This window comes from Cyphomyrmex costatus, unplaced genomic scaffold, assembly GCF_001594065.2.
Source record: "Cyphomyrmex costatus isolate MS0001 unplaced genomic scaffold, Ccosl1.0 scaffold197, whole genome shotgun sequence".
Classification (NCBI taxonomy): domain Eukaryota; kingdom Metazoa; phylum Arthropoda; class Insecta; order Hymenoptera; family Formicidae; genus Cyphomyrmex; species Cyphomyrmex costatus.
The window spans coordinates 77,385-82,850 of record NW_017276008.1 but is presented as its reverse complement, the minus strand read 5'-3'; positions in this window follow the sequence as shown (position 1 = coordinate 82,850).

The window sequence follows — 5,466 nt, the reverse complement described above, 5'->3', positions numbered from 1 at the left end:
GTAAGTTCATATACGATTGTAGAATCTAGGTTATATCTTGGTCTACTAAACAGCAAAGGATAACACCACGCAGGTTTTTAAATTCTACTAAACAGCAAATATGATAATGATAACATCACGTAGATTTTTATAAAAAATTAACTTTGGCATACATAATAAGGTATTCAAGTACATGTTCGAGTTAGTATTAGTCAAATCAGACGTAAAGTTGGGAACTATTGAGTATTACTGAAGAAGAGAAGGGAGAGAGAATTCTGATATAGAATAACTTGGAGCCGACTATTGATATCAGATCTTTTATACAAATGATATATGTCATTATATGTATGAGGATAAAGATATATAGTGCTACATGGGTTTTACTATTTAATTTAGTAGAATTTATCTTGGTATAACCAACTCAGAACCGGAAGTTCAAACAAAAATTAGAATAAAGATAGTACCACGTGGGTTTTACTTTTTAATTTAGTAGAATTTAAATAATAGTACTACATGGGTTTCTAAAGGTAGAATTTAATAACTTGGTATAACCAAATCAAAACCGGAAGTTCAAACAAAAATTAGAAATTTGACTAATGAAAGATTTAAGGCTTTTAATTTAAACCATTTTCATTACATATTCACTTCCATTGGCATTATCTTTTAATAATAAGATGTATTATGTTAAAGTGGCTTCGAGTGGCTCACCGCTCAGTGCGATTGACTTCCGATCTGTAGACCCGAGTTTAATCCCACGTGCGCCCAAAACGCGATTTTTCGCGTTTAATGAGCGGAAAAATGGCTCCACCTGGTGATCAAAAAGATCTATGATCATCAGCGCCATTCGGATTCGGCGTTAAACTGTAGGTCCTATACATCAGCATACGTCAGTATACATCAGTATATATTAGTAGATGTATATCTCTGCGGGAGGAGAGGAGAGGTTGAGATGGATTAACAAAGCACTTAAAAGAGCGGCAGACGCGGCGATGAAAAGGGTAGGAAAGAACCATAATGAACACCCTGTTTATTGGTGGAATGAAGAAATAAAGACGAGTAGGGATAAATGTAATAGAATAAGAAGGAGATTAATACGTGCTAAGAAGAGACGGAGAGAGGAAACAATGGAATTATGGAAGGAACTGAAGAACTGCAGAAAGATAATGAGAAAGCAGATATATAGAGCCAAAGAGCAGTGCTGGAGGGAATTACTGGAGACGCTGGAGGATGATCCGTTGGGTAGGCCCTATAGGATTAATGTATGTGTAATGTCGAAATTGAAACCGCGTACACCGTCGGTTGTGGAAGTGATATTACCAGAGAAGGTGAGGGAAATAGTACAGGAGCTATTCCCTAGAATAGAGAAAACCTGTGAAGCGCCCCTCCCGGAGGAAGGAGGATGGAGCGTGCAAATGGAAGTGGGAGAAGAAGAACTCAAGATCGCAGCGAAAGGAATATCGAATAGGAAGGTCCCAGGACCTGATGGGATCCCGGGTAAATTACTCAAGCAGGCTACTCCTGGAATGAATAGGATGGTGAGAGGACTATTCGACTGGTGTCTCGGTGAGGGAAAGGTTCCCGAGGAATGGAAGGCTTCCCGTTTGGTTCTGCTAAAAAAACCGAATAAAATGGGGGATGCGCCTTCGGCATATAGACCCAAATGGGGTCTTCCCCATCTCGTTTATTAAGCAAATGCTTAATAAACGAGATGGGGAAGCTTTTTGAACGGGTCGTGAATAACAGGCTGCAGAAGATTCTTGAGAAGGAGGATAGATTATCAGACTCGCAGTTCGGTTTTAGACAGGGGAGATCCACCACGGACGCGATGTGAAGGGTTAGAAAAACGGTGCAGGAAGAGATTGAGAAGGGAAAGGTGGTGGCGGCGGTCTCGTTAGATATAAAAAATGCATTCAATTCAATCCCATGGGGCGTGATAAGAGGGGCCATGCGGGAGAAGGAAATACCGAGATATCTGTGTGAAATAATAGATTCTTATCTATCAGAGAGAAAATTATGGTACGTTGACAGAAACGGGGAAATGAATGGTGTCGATGTGTGCGGGGTGCCACAGGGATCGGTACTAGGTCCCATGTTATGGAACATAGGTTATGACCAGATCTTGAAGATGAGGCTTCCCTTTGGTGGTAGATGTATATGTTATGCCGACGATACGTTAGTTATAGTGTCAGGGGGAACACACGAGGAGGCGGTCATAGCGACGGAATACGCCACGGACATGGTAGTGGCATGGATTGGTGGACTAGGACTTACGGTGGTAGTTGCAAAGACAGAGGCTCTATTTTTCGCCCAGGAACCAGAGATGGGGGGTAAGATAATAAGAGTGGGAGGGGTGAGTGTCCCCGTAGGGACCACTATGAAGTAGGGATTACACCTGGACACGTGGTGGTCCTTTAGGGGACACTTCAAAATAATAACGGAGAAAGCGGAGAAAATTGTGTCAACATTGTGCGGACTGATGAGAAACTTCTGATGAGGGGGCCGCGAGAAAAACGTAGAAGATTGTACGCGTGGATGGTGGTATCGGTGGTTATGTATGGGGCCCCCATATGGGAGGACGCGGTGGCGGGAGATAGATGGATAGTGGACAGAGTCTCGAGAATATTTAGGAAAGCGGCTCTGAGAGTTATAGCTGGGTACCGTACGGTGTCGCACGCTGCATCGGCGGTACTAAGCGGAATGATCCCGTTTAAGATCCAAGCGAAAAGGTATAGGAGAACCTATGAGAGGTTGAACAAAGCCAAGGAGGAAGCGCAGGATGGATTCGTCCCACAATTGAGAAGGAAAGCGATTAAGTGGAGTGAAAGGGAGACGGCAATGGAGGCGTGGCAGTGGAGACTGGGAGAGATTGAAGAAGGGGCTCCTGGGCACAGGGTGTGCAGTGCGATTGCGCCATTTCTACAGGAATTGGTGGACAGAGAAAGGGGGGACATCACATATAGAATGACTCAAATGGTAACGGGGCACGGAGTATTTCAATATTACCTGCATGAAATAGGGAAGATAGAGACGGCAAAATGCGTGTACTGTGGAGCTGATGAGGACACGGCGGATCATACGTTCAGGGAGTGTGGGAGATGGGAGGAACTAAGAAGACCTCTGATGGAGCACTGTGGCAGGGATTTGTCAATTGGCGTCGTCCTGCATCGGGCGATTGAATCGAAAGAGGGCTGGAGGATTTTCTCCAACTTCTGCGAAACAGTAGTGTACATCAAGGAATGGGATGAGAGAGAGAGAGACATATGGAGGAGAGAGAGATAGCGATGAGGGGGTAACGCGAGGTGGCGAGCGGGTGAAGCAGGCGGAGCGGCGGGAATGGAGTGTATGATGGGGTTCTTGACCGGACGAAAGAATGGACGAACACGATGAGTGGATGGGAGTGCGGCTTGAGGGGGTTAGAGGGGAGTGTGGCGATTATAGGCGACAAGGTTAGTCTCGAGAACAATAGAGAAGGAGATTGCGATCTCGAAGGCGAGGGGGAGATCTGATGAGATGCTGAATTAAAGCGGTGCCGGGTCTCCCTCTCATTCACCTTTAACAGAATAGACTTGGTAGTGGGGGGGTTTTTAGTTGGTAGGCGGGCTACCGGTTGATGTTAGTGGAATCGGAAGCTGCATCCCTGGTCGCCCGAATCCAACACACCCAGATGAACTCGGGCTCTGGGTGTCGTCCCCTGCCATGACGACGTACCTGGAGAAGTGTCTCCTAACACGAGTCGGACCCGGGGCGTCGGATTGACAGGGGCAAAGCGAAGATTTTCCCCTCCGACGAGAAACAAAAAAAAAAGATATATGTCTCTAATATCTGACTGAGGTAGGATTCTGTGGATCAATCACCCACAAATCTGAAAATAATTTGATTCGAGAAACGAATATAGGCCTCGAACAAAAAGTGGAAGAGGCCTGTAGTTGTCCTATGCTCCACATTAGGAGATAAAAGGAGTCATCATTATGTTAAAATATTTTAGAGAGTATCAATGTAGACATACTGGAAAAGCACCGTTCGGATACTATCACTAAGAAAGAGAAATCATAATAAAGTTCTTAATACTGAACATTAAAAAAAATTATAATAAACGTACTTTAAATGAATAAATATTCTTCTTTTACAATCATTTATGCTTCTTTCTAATGTTTAGTATTAAGAAATTTATTATGGTTTCTCTTTCTTGGTAATGGTTTCCGAACGGTACTCTTCCAGTATGTCTACATTGATGTTCTCCATAAAATATTTTATCATAATACATTTTATTATTAAAAGATAATGCAATGAAAGTAAATATGTATTTATTCCAATGTCAAAATATTACATACGTATAATCAAATATACTAATAAACGTAATAAATTTTTTTGGTTTTTAATAGTATTACGAAATTTTAATATTACGAAATTGATTATCAGAACAATGCTTTCTCACGATATTAATTATTAATTAGAGAATAATAATTAGTAAACGTATACTTATGAAGATATACTTACGTGATTGAAAACTGGTTAATTTACACTCCAAAATCTTGAACTAAGTGGGAAATCAAACTATATATAACAGTTTTTTATATTTAAAAATAAATCACAAAAGATTACTATTAATTTTAAAAGAATTCTTATGCCAAATTGTCTATCTTAACGTAATACATTTTATTATTGAAAGATAATGAAATACCATGAAAAATGACTCATATATTTGTAACGATGCCCCCCTAAAAATGCATCGTTCCGACGCGGTGCCAACGAGAGCAGGGGCAAGGCGCCTGTTCATATATTAAAATTAATTCGCAGGTACAGCAGCCGCCGTGAAAACCGCCAGTCTCGCCGGAAGATGCCGACCATCGTCGGGGACCGCCGATCGGAAATCTTCTCTTACGAGAAGTCGATCGGCGGAAAATATCGCGACCGACCGAAGTATTACGAGCGAGACTGGCGGTCTAGTATAAAATATCGCGACGTCGAGCCGCGTGTGGCATTTCTCGCTCCGCCGTTCTCATCCGCTCACCAGATCCTAAATCACGCTCCGATACCAATCCAAAGACTCGCTCGTCCGACGAACCTGAGGAGTAGGGTGTACCCTGCCTCTGCCGGGCGTTCCCGGCCGCCGAACGAGCCGTCCAGGATACGACTTCCGAGCGATCGAGCTTCCTTACGACGTGATGATCCAACGAATTTGAGGGGTAGGGCGTACCCTGCCTCTGCCGGGCGTACCCGGCCGCCGGACAACTGTTGCCAGTTATTAATCTCATCTTCCGCACCTTCTTTTCCGCATCCCGAAATTCCCGTCCTGGTACTTGGCATTCGAAAAGGGGTAGGGCGCTCCCTGCCTCTGTCGGGCGTTCCCGGCCGTCAAGTACCAGCTCCACTTTCCTTCCGATTAATGTTTTCGATTTACGCGTCGCGCCGCGAAACCACGCTTGCTGGCGTATACCCGCGTTCCGCCGCGTTGCGAATCGCCGTAAAAACTCGCGACCGTCTGTA